We start from the raw sequence: 12210 nt of genomic DNA on the forward strand, positions 1-12210 counted from the left end.
CCCTTAAGAAACCATATGGGTGCTAAGTGTACTTATTGTTATTGAGGTATCATTCTCATTCCTTCTGGGCTTTCTCAGCAGACAAAGCTAGGCTATAGATGTATGTATATACATTCACATAGATACATGTTTGTGCATGTGTGGGTATATGTGTATGCACTTAAATATCTTGCATATGATTTCAATATTTTCACTTGCATGAATACCTGGATCCACTTTAGTGGATTTCTGTTTTAATTTGGTAGGTCTTTTTGCATGGCATTATAACAAATATTTAGATAGCAAGAGTCTAATTAGCAAGGAATTAGGAGGTATCTGGTAGAAAATAAGCATCATATAAATATTTTTTTCTTATCATTTATTAAACATGGGTGGTGTAAATTATCTCTTTGTGCTTTGCTCTTAGGCAAATAATTGGAAGACTGATTAATGAAGAGTTACAAGTCACAGTCACAGAATGGAATCTATGATACCCTTTTGTATCTTGCAACAGAAGTTATTTATGTATGTGAAAATAAGGAAGTATAGATTATATGTCCAATATGCATAAACCTCAGATACTGCCCTCTTGAGTTTTGTTTTGTTTTTAGGGTTTAACACACCCTTTTGTTTTTAAATATTTTTAAAGATTTAAACATGTTTTAAGTTTGTAATTCCAAGTAGGAAAACAAATACCCCAAAGGCAAACCACTGTAAAATGGTATAGCTGCGTGTGTGGCAGAGGGGAAAGGATTCTCTTCAAAGCACCCCCACTTTCTGCATGAGAAGGTCAGAGGTATACTGATTTGTATTATTGTGACATCCATTGGATGATCTAAGTTGCTTTCTCTTCAGCAAGGGCTTTATTTGTCAGAAAGGCATTATGCTTGGCCTCCAAAATTGGCTGACATTTTACTGATGAGATTCATAACCTTTGGGTAGTTCTGATATATTGACATACTCGTAGTATTTGCTGGATTCTGGGCCACATCCCGGAAGGCCACCATGACTTCTGGATCCTGCATGGCTGCAAGAACCTCTGGATCACTAAGTATTGCATTGAGCCCAGGCATTCCTGCCATTCCAGGCATGCCCCCTCCCATTCCAGGCATTTCCCCAGGAAAACCACCTGGAAAAGAGCCATCCATACTGCGCTTCTGATTGTCTGGCTTCTTTCTCCCTCTGGGAGCTCTCCTGTTCTTCCACAGCGTTCTTGACCCTTTCCATTCTTTCTTTAATCTCTTACTCTTCATATTTTCCACTCATACATTCTCCGATGTTCTGCAATTTTCTGGGCCTTTGGTTGAATTTCTTTCAGCATTGCATTACCATCTTCATCATAATGCAATTGACATGCAAGGGCAAGATCATGGGCTGCTTCTTCCCAACGGCCCAGAAGTTTGTGTGCTTTTCCCCGCCACATGCAGGGCTGAGCTGATCAGGGTTTATTTCAGTAGCTCTGTCACAGGCTCCAATGGCAGCATTTGGCTTCTGTAATTTGATAAGACGCTGGCTCTCTTAGCAGACACAATGGCCAGCGAGGATTCAGCCTGATGGCATCGTGAACAAGTCAATGGCTCTCTGTAGGTCACCATCATTTAGGGATCAATGGCAGCCACTTTTTTTATCATTTGCCTGATCCATCGTCTCCTCAGTTACCTCTACATTTTCATTTCCCATTTCTCGAGGGGCATCAGTGCCTGGTCGGTTCAATCACACCTTCACCGTCAATTTCTAGGTCCCTTTCCTCTCACTTGAGGGTTCCTTGGTCTTTATGTTTTCCTCCGCCTTCTTACTGTTTTGATTTCACTGATGCTTTCTTCTGATTTTGTTTTTTGAGTAGCAGGTGGTATTTTATCCCCCCTCCCCCCCATGCTCTCCACCCACTCCCGCAGGAAGAGCAGTTCCTTGGTGGCAGCCACTTGGATCCTGCTTACACATTTTCACCAAGGCCCCGAAGCTCGCTCACTTTGGGGGGTCCGTGGTCAGGAAGCTGCAGGAGGTGGTGCACGCCTGAGGCTGCACCTGATTCCAGGCCTGGGCACTGGCTGGGGCACGACTGTGTAGAAGGGGCGGCTGCCACAAGGCAGAGCCGACTAGAACCTCCCTGACCGCTGGCTCCTGCCACCAGCGGTCTCGTGACCCGGAGTCTTTCGCCCGCGCATTCCTACTCCCTTCACCCCTGCTCTTGCGTACTGACTAGACCCCGTTAGAAGTGTTGCTGTTTGTACTTTTGCTTGCCTCTGTGCCCAGGCTTATATTCTTAAGTCTGAATCTGTTCTCCGGATGGATGCAACCCCCTACGTGGTGCTTTAAAGGAGGAGGGAGATATCAGCCCCTGCAGGGAGTCATTTAGAATTGGCTGTTCTGTGAGTGGGGGCATTGAGTGGATCCTGAAGTCATAAAGCCATAAGGCGCCCTTTTGTTTTAAAACAAGTTGAGATTTCTGTCTGGAGGGTGACATGACATCTGACTTGCTGAAATGCCTGTCATTCCTGGAAGGAACAGGAAACTCTAATGGGGAGATTTCCCCAGGGGTTATTCCTAGATGGAGTGTTGTCATACCTTTGCTAAATTTCTCTGAAGAGGAGGTTAGCCACTGCAAGGCAAAATATGATTTCAATATATTATTTATACTTGATCTTAGCCAAAAGGCCAAGAAGTGATTCCATACATTATTTATTAAAGTAATATTTATCATTACCTTAAAGAAGATTAAGGTGAAGTGAGAATTGCTTTCATAATGTCAGAAGTAATTTCTCAAGCCCATGCTTATTGATGAACCTGATATTCATCAATAAGTAACCAGCTCACAGAAATCAATTTATTTTTATAATCTCATAAATCAACTTGACGTATTTATTACTTTATACTGTGCATATCATAAGCAGTAAAATTAGTCATTAATGTAGGGGTCATGAAAAATTAATTTAAAATGAGTTGACAGCTATCACCTGGGTTATTATTATTTTGTTAGCGACTTGCTGATACTTCTATCATGCTACTGTGATATAATATATATATATATAGATGTAGATATATAGATATCTATATCTATATCTATCTATCTCTATAGATAGATAGATAGATAGATAGATAGATAGATAGATAGATAGATAGATAGATATCCCAGTTGCCGGCACAGAGCTCCTAAAACTCTTATAATTTCCAAAGGGATGATAGCACTAGGAGCATCTTTTGTTCTAGTCTTTGACCTTTGACTCCCTGTTCCTGTTGCAGAGCTCTGAAATCCCTTGGGATTTCCTGGGTGAGAGCAGTATCTTTTGTTCTAATGAGGTGACTGTTGGTGGGCTCCTGGATGGAAACAGGTCTCCTGAAAGACCAAGCCATGATTAGAAGCTTGGAACTTTCAGCCCCACACCCACCCTCTGCAGAGGGGAGAGGCACTAGAATAGAGTTAATGATCAATCATGCCCTACGTGATGAAGCCTCTGGAAAAATCCCAGCAGTCTGGGGTTTGGGAGCTTCCCGGTTGGACATCGCGTGGAGGTGCTGGGAGAGTGGTGCCTGGAGAGGGCATGGAAGCTCCCCACCCCCTTCCCACATACCTTTCCTATGCAACACTTTCATCTGAATGTTCCTCTGTATCCTTTGTCATATCCCTTTACAATAAACTGGTAAACAGTAAGTAAACTGTTTTCCTGAGTTCTGCGAGCTCCTCTAGCAAACTAGTCGAACCTAAGGAGAAGGTCCTGGGAATCTCAGATTTGTAGCCGATTGGTCTGAAGCACAGGCGACAACCTGGACTTGGTATTAGTGTCCAAAGTGAGAGGAGGGGACAGTCTTGCAGGACTGAGCTCTTCACCTGTGTGACCTGACGATATCTCCAGATACATAGCGTCAAGTGTGAGTTAAATTGTAGGACAATCAGCTGGTGTTGCACAGAATTACTTGTTGGGGGGAAAACTCCCATATATCTGGTGTCATAGGTGGTGTGAGTGTGGTAGTAGTGTGAGAGGAAAGGAAACAGACAGGAGAGGTAGTATAGGTTTTTCCTACATAGAGGCCACATTATATTTTTTAATGTCAATGAAAAGTACCACATACTTTAGACGGGATTATCATTATCACTTTTTGTAGATAATTGAGTAGTGCTTCTCTATTTTAACAAAATAATGTTTGTCACTGAGTGTTGTTAGAGTCTCAGGTACACAACTAACTATCTGGTTAGTTATCATGTGGCCAGAGAGAGTAAATGGAGTCTTTCTAGTGTCTAACTTCTAAAAAAAATTGGTATTACCTCTGTTTAACATGGAATGAAGTAATTCTACAGTGTAAAAATTACAGAATGCTCTAATATCATTCTGTAATTTTACAGGTAATTGGTAGCTTTACAAATGAAGGAATTTGTGCTCAGGAAGGGGACATAACTAGTCTGAGTCCCGATCAGTGGGAGAGCTAGCTCCAGAATCCAGACACTGGTCCGTAAGCGCCTCATGTGTACTGGGCCCTCCTGAGAAAGGAAGGAATGACTACGTGAACTGTACGTGATTAGATCTATGCGTCAGGTACTCCGAATAAGGCCTGCCTAGGACATCATCAACCAGAGCAAAAATTCAGCATTCATAGCACTAAGAGGCTGCACATAGTAATTTTAAGGAGATAAGGAATGTACGTTGACTTGCATTTGATGATAACTCTGTCGTTACTTTCCCAAAGATTAGTTGCATTTGCAGCCATTACAATGTTGACCATAATATTAGAATTACGTTTTTATAGGCAGAGATCTCATTTTTCAAATAGCTTCATTTTGTAAGTACGTTATTAAGCTACACTGCATTAGCTCTAAAAGATCTGTTAAACTTATGTTTTGATCCTTTCTTGTTTTTTGTTTTGTTGGTTGGTTGGATGTTAGGTTGTGATTTATTTATTCTTGTTTGTGGTCTAATATGAGTGCTGCCTAGGAGATGGTGAGTCTGCTAATTATGCTAATTAAATTTACACATTAGTTGTTATCATTATTATTATTATTATTATTATTATTATTATTACTGATCCTCTACCTCGATGTTGAACTGCTCATTGTATCTTGGAGCCCAGAAATATGCTGCTTTTTGTACATCAAGTGTGTCCACTTAGCATTTAAAATTAGCGGGGGTTTAGTTCCCTTTAGACATTTTATGTTCCACTGTACAAAAGCATGACTAAAATAACCAGGATTCAAAAGGAGCTTTTATAGAGCAGAAATAATGAGCCCGATTCTCTGACTCACAGGTCACAGATGGATCCCACTGTCAGGTTAGCTAGAGAGGAAAAAAGGTAGAAAATAGCTTTCTCTTGCCTGCTAGTTGGGGGCAGCTAGCCTCCTGTTACTTCTATCGCCAGAACCTACTTCATACCTAAGAACTGAGCTACTCCCCAAGGCCCTGTGCGCCACTTGGCAGCCTAACCACTGCTCAGAGAAGCTTCTGTGATGCAGCGCAAAAGCCTACAAGATCGAAGGAGCCAGAGCCCTGGAACAGCCACCCGGCAAGGCCTTGCTTGCTCCCCTCCTGTAGGTAGGAGTGGCTTCTCTGAGCTCCTGGGCACAGGCAAGTTCTTCATCATGATGACTTCAGGCAAAAGAGCAAGTGGGAAAGCTCAGGCTTCCATTGCTACACAATTGAGACCTCAGGATGTTAGAGCAAAGGAGAAACCCGGCCCCCTCTGCCCCATCCCCAGGGACCCTCTGATGAAACGTTTTGGTTTTTTCCCACCTTCTCTGGAGATACTCATCCACCCTAGGGTGGGGAACTGAAAGCAATCAGTCAACTCATTTGATCAAGAAACATTTCCTGGGTGCCTCCTCGCAGCCTGGTATAGTGGTAAGCACTGGGAATATGGAGATACAAGACATGGCTCTCGCTACTTCAAGGAGCTCAAAGAATAGGGATGTGGCTGGCTAGGGCCAAGCAGAACACAGAATTATGTGCTAGAAAGTAGAGTCTGGATTGCAAGGCTAATATTTAAAAGGCAAATTCATGAACTTCCTACCAAGCTCATGACTGATTATCATTTCCTTTTCCCACCCAAGACTCCTACGGGGGCACCTCTGTGAGGACTGGCCGAGGCAGAGGGAAGTGAGGCCACTTACCTGATTGCTTATATCTAGATCTGTTACACAGGCCCGTTACTGGCTTGGAGGAAAACAAAAGTGAAAACAACTTAAATTGTAATTGTCATTCTTTCCCGTCTTTGATCTCATGCCAGCCATTTATTGCCTGGTTTCATTTGGAGTCAATAAAGTTGGCAGGAGTAACTTGTGCTTTAGCAGGGAGTGAGAAGAATGGGATAAAGGTCAGCTCTGCGGCCACCATGGCAGCCTGCTTCTAGATCATAGCCCACCAGCCCAGAGCAGCTAGACTCTGTGCCCCGAGTGCCCGTGGCGCTCTGAGAGGGGATTAAGGTAGAAGACCTATTGCCACAACCAGATATAACCACAACCAGATTGGTTGTTAGATATAACAACCAAGCACCTCTCTTGGCCTTACCAAATAGAACCAAAACACAGGTGGATTTGGAGAAGGTCTGGATAAAGGAGAACATGGTTCAATAGTTGGGAACAGTGGTCTAAGCCTAAGGGCTGGTGCTGGCAGTGACCCTGGCCGCTTCCTGAGCATTGTCCCAGCTGCCATGCTGTCACAGCCATTCTCTGAAATCCCAGAAGTCTCCCCCCATTCATTCCTTAAAAGATTCGTAGGAAGCGGAATCCCAGCAGTGGTGGCCTCCATCTTCAAGGACCAGCACCAACCTGGGCATGTAGCAGGCAGCTAATGCAAAATAGGTGGAAGTTGTTCACTGCACTGTAATGTAGGACATACTAATAGGCTAGCGGGAAGCTTTCATTACAGCCGAAGTGCTGCCATGATCAGATAGTGGAGCTGGTTAGTCATGAACATGGCTTTGGAAAGAGGCCCGAGTCCTTTGCTAGTGCAACAGGAACAAAGGGCAGCCACAGCAATGTCATCTAAGGTCCAAGGGTAAAGAGAATGTGCTCCTCCTCCCTGGGAGCATGGATGGGAAGATCCTACGTAAAATAAGTCTGAGCTAAGGAGCACTGCACCGGTAGAGGACCTGTCGTGGCCCGTGATAGTGTGGGCTCAATGCCTCACCTTCCGGTCCCACGAAAGCCTGAGGAGGACTGAGGAGGCAGTGGCAGTAAAGTGCCTTGCCTGGTACAAGGTAGCCCATTGAGTGCTGGCATGGCCCTTCCCATGGAGAGAGGAGAGACTGAGCCTGTGGCTCTGAGTTCTCCAGTCTGCAGGGCTTGTTACCTAGGGGGGGGCGGGGGGGGGATTGTCACCTCAGATGCATCCTGATGATGATGATTACTCAATTGTACCTTTATTCTGAATATCCTTTACACTTTTGCTGGACCTCAAACCTGGCCTGGAGTTTGGGGTCCAGCTGAGTGCACAGAGGGAACTAATATGCGTATAAAGCAGAAAGCTATTCAGTGTGTTAAGAGCTGGGTTGGAGAGCCACATGTGCTTTCCTGGAAGCAGGCGCCAGTGACACCTAATACCGTCTGTGGTGGGTGATTGGAGGCTCTCACCTCCTGAGCTGGATCGTGAAGAATGAAGACAAGTTATTCAAGAGAAGGTCTCTGGGGACAGATGTGTAGGATAAAGGCATTCCAGGCAGAAGGGACAGTGTGATCAAATTTGGGGAATTCAGGAAACCAGTGGCTGAGTTGTGCATTCATTATTTTCCAACTTGGTAAATGCATCCCAAATCTCTCAGACAGAGTTTCTAGAAAGAATTGTCTATTAATGCATTCAGTCACTCAATGGATATTTATTGAATGCCCACAGTGTACAAGGCAAACTGCATTAAGAGATTCATAAGGCTTGTTCTTTGTCCTCAAAGAACTCACAGTTTAGCAAATATTATTTATAAAGAGACAGGTGTTATGATAGAGGTTAGAACAAAATGTTACAGGAACATGAAGAATGCTGTGATGACTATAATTAAGCAGGTCAGAAAGGCTTCACAGGGGAAGAGATGTTGAAATTAAATCAAACGGGAAAGGACCATTTGTATTGCCAAGATGTTTAAATATGTCCTTACTTAGTATTTGCAAAAATACTTCAACTGTTGAGGTGCTTCTAAATTAGATGTTAATTAATGAAGTGAAAATGATGCAGAGAAGAAAGCCAGATTTATTTTAGAATAGCACGGTAGAAGTGAGCTCCTTACTAAAGTGAAGTTATGCAAATAAAACTAACTGCATTTATTATTGTAAGAGAATTCTAAATGTTATTTTAATATGTTAATACGAGTATAGTCTAACAGTGAATATTTATAATGCCAGTTGCTTTTCTGTTTTAATTAATTTATTATTTAAGAGTATGCACTTATAGTTTTTTAAGATAATTTTCTCTTCAATTATTGTTTTTCTTCTTTTATGCATAAATATAGTATATTTGTTATAGCATAGTTTCTCAAACTTGACAGACCCTACTCTGCTTTTATTTTCTATCCTTACTTAAAAAAAATATTTTATTGAGTTATAACAAATATTTCTGCACAAATCTAAAGTGTATCTATCATTCAATTACTTATATATATATATATATACATATATATATATATATATATATGTATTCATGTAACTAACATTCAGATTAAGATATAAAATATTTCCAGCACCTTCGAAGTTTCCCTCATACCCTCTCTCAATTAATACCAGCAAAGCTGACAACTGTTCTGATTCTATCACTGTCGATTAGTTTTGCCCGTTCTTGAACATTGTGTAAATGAAATCATACTTTGTTGGGTCTGGCTGCTTTTGCTCAACATTATGTCTCTAAGACCGAACCATGTCAGATGTAGTTTGTTCTTTTTCACTGATATGCTGTTATATTCTATTTATAAATTTACCCAAACTTATTTATCTGTTTCTGTGGGTGACATACTTCCAGTTTGAAGCTGTTATGGATAAGTCTTATAGATGTCTTTACATGTACACTCATTTCTATAGGGTATATAGGAGTGGAATCGCTGGGTCACAGGTAGGCATATGTGGAACTTTAGTAGATACCGCTAAATAAGTTTTCCTCGTGCAAATATTTAAATTCATACCAGCAGGATGTGAGAAACTGGGTATTGTCAGCCCTTTAAATTTTAACCATTCTGAAGAGTGCATTATATCTCACTGTGGTTTTAATTTTTATTTCACTGAGGACCATGCTGAGAACCTTTACATATGCTTATTGACCATTTGGATATTCTCTTGTGAAATACGTATTTAAATATTTGGTCCATTTTTTATGTTAGGTTACCCTTTTCTTATTGAGCTATAGAGTTTCTATTCTAAACGTAAGTCCTTTGACAGATATATGTATTGCAACTATCTTCTCCTAGTCTTTTGCATACCTTTTTACTCTTTTAATGGTGTCTTTTTTTGTTGAAAAAAAGTATTTGACTTTAATGAAATTCAGATTGATAAATCTTTTCTCTTGTGGTTAGTGCATTCTATGTCCTTTGAGAGAAACATTTGCCTCCTCAAGAGAAAAACTGTAATAAAATAAAAACAAAAATTTTAACATTTCCCATAGAACCCTCAAATCTAAATACACATTTAGAGTCCCCCTTTGAGAGCCATGCAATGGTATGTTGTCATAGAACATCCTATAGATGAATAGATATATTCCCCCCAAACAACACCAAAACACCATCATGGGAAGATTCCATTTTAAACCAAATAGGCAAAGAGTTTTAACTTTGTAGGAGCAGTTACTCACAAATATTATACAGGAAATAAATATACAGATGCTCATCAATTTACAATGGGGTTATGTCCCAATAAACCCACCCTAAGGTGAAATTATCATAAGTAAAAAATGCATTTAATACACCTAACCTACGAAGCATCATAGCTTAGCCTAGTTTACCTTCAGGGTGCTCAGAACACTTACATTAGCCTACAGTTGGGTAAAATCGTCTAACACAATGAATACACTGTGGAGTATCACTTGTTTACCTGCATGATCGCATGGTTCACCGGGAGCTACGGCTTGCTGCCACTGCCTAGCATCATGAAAGACTATCCTATTACATATGACCAGTCCAAGAAAAGAGCAATATTCAAAATGTAAAATAAGATTTCTACTGAATACAGCATATAGCTTTGCACCATAAAGTCAAAAAATTGTAAGTCGAACCATCATAAATCAGGGACCATCTGTATATACTCATAAGTATATATTAAGTAAATAAATATTCACTAATATGCTTCACTGTGTTTCAAGGATTCAACAATAAGAAAAATGTTCTGAAAAGAGAGTATGAGATGAGAAAAACTATTCACTTGAAAGCATTGGACGAAAACTTGGTCCCCCCTTCCCTTCTGTGCACAGTTAGGAGCACTCATCTCTCCCCTTGACCTACTTGACACACACACATACACACACACAAAACTAGTCCTAAGGGAAGAACACAATTGAGATACTTATGACTTCTGAAACTTGCTCTAATTCAATAGTTCACAACATAACAGATAGTCCATAATGACTGACCTATTGTTGAATTTGTCTTTAATGGTTAATTACACACCCATTTCTAAAAATCTAAAATTCATGAAGAGTCATTGTTCCCAAGAAAGAAATATACTCATATTTTCATGTTCTAATTAATCATATTAGCATGCAATTTTATAGATAGATAACAGATTTCAAGTAATTAGGTATATTAAGACACAATTAACATTTACTAGGTTGAATATAACTTTTCTAATTTTCAAGTCTCTGAAAAGGTGATAAACATCAAGGTCTTGGGTAATAACATGCCTTTATTCATGTTACCCCAAAATTCAGAGTAATTTTTCTATATGGATTCTCTGTATAAATAGGACTTTACTCTAATTATATGTAAAACATTTGTCTCTTCGGCAAAGTTCCAACTAGAGATAAAGAAGGAGACACACTAAGAGTTTATGGGCCGGGTTGGCCCAGTGGCTCAGGCAGTTAGAGCTCCATGCTCCTAACTCCGAAGGCTGCCGGTTCGATTCCCACATGGGCCAGTGGGCTCTCAACCACAAGGTTGCCAGTTCAACTCCTTGAGTCCCGCAAGGGATGGTGGGCTCCGCCCCCTGCAACTAAGATTGAACACGGCACCTTGAGCTGAGGGGCCCGCTGAGCTCCGGATGGCTCAGTTGGTTGGAGCGCATCCTCCCAACCACAAGGTTGACGATTCGACTCCCACCAAGGGATGGTGGGCTGTGCCCCCTGCAACTAGAAAAGGGCAACTGGACCTGGAGCTGAGCTGCGCCCTCCACAACTAAGACTGAAAGGACAACAACTTGAAGCTGAGCTAAGATTGAAAGGACAACAACTTGACTTGGAAAAAATTTTTAGAAGTCCTGGAAGTACACACTGTTCCCCAATAAAGTCCTGTTCCCCTTCCCCAATAAACTCTTTAAAAAAAAAAAAAAGAGTTTATGGGCCAAACAAGAGTCAGAGCAAAGCACTGAAATAGTTGAAACTATTTAAGAACTTGTCAGAGAGCTCTTCCCTCAATGTCCAAACTAAGATAATTCATAATGCTACAACCCTGTGCTTTTTGAGAGTGGTCCTTTTCCAATTTTTTATGATTCTTTTGGAAAAAAACCTTAGTGCAAGAATACTAAGTGTCTTTATTTTTCTTTGTGTGTTCGTTCATTTTTAATGCTTTAATTTATGAAATTTTTATTCATGCATGAATAATAAATACAACAAAGGGTTGCATATGCCTTGATATCCGAGGGTTTGGGGACCATTGGCCCTCGAATAAAAAAGGTCAGTTCCACTGGGCGTGGGGAGAGATTTAGGAAGGCTTTATAGAACCATAAAACAGCTCTTGAAAGATTAGTAGTTTCTTCACTTTTCCATGTTTGTTCTTCCTTGTTTACTGTTCTGTTTTCCAAACATGGTTTGTAGATGTCTTATTACTGGTGCCACTGGTGAAGGTAGAAGACAGTAATCTGGACAACTCCTTTGGTCTCAGTCCTGCAGAATCCATGTCTGCCCTGGGGCTCACTCTCAATAGATTACTCACCAATAACAAAGTACAGAAGAGACTACTTAGGGTAGACACTTGCAAGGTCTCAGACCAGAGAAATATTTTGAATTCGTGGGAAAGCTCCAGAAGCCTGAGTCTGTGGCAAAAGTACAGAGAATTCTGTCATCTTTGGTTTAGCTTTAAAATCTTAATAAAGATTGGATTTGAGTTATCCATTCTGTTTTGATGGTT

General features: G+C 40.9%; 1 pseudogene across 1 annotated transcript; it reads right to left on the minus strand.

Annotated features, from left to right (window-relative positions):
* Nucleotides 1-860: 860 nt before the first annotated feature.
* Nucleotides 861-3480, minus strand: LOC308496876 (hsc70-interacting protein-like; annotated as a pseudogene). The gene is made up of 2 exons: nt 3420-3480; nt 861-2100 (listed from the first exon to the last, which is right to left on the minus strand). The product of its transcript is annotated as a hsc70-interacting protein-like (transcript).
* Between the last annotated feature and the right edge of the window lie 8730 nt (nt 3481-12210).

Source organism: Rhinolophus hipposideros (assembly GCF_964194185.1).
Source record: "Rhinolophus hipposideros genome assembly, chromosome: 4".
NCBI classification, from domain to species: domain Eukaryota; kingdom Metazoa; phylum Chordata; class Mammalia; order Chiroptera; family Rhinolophidae; genus Rhinolophus; species Rhinolophus hipposideros.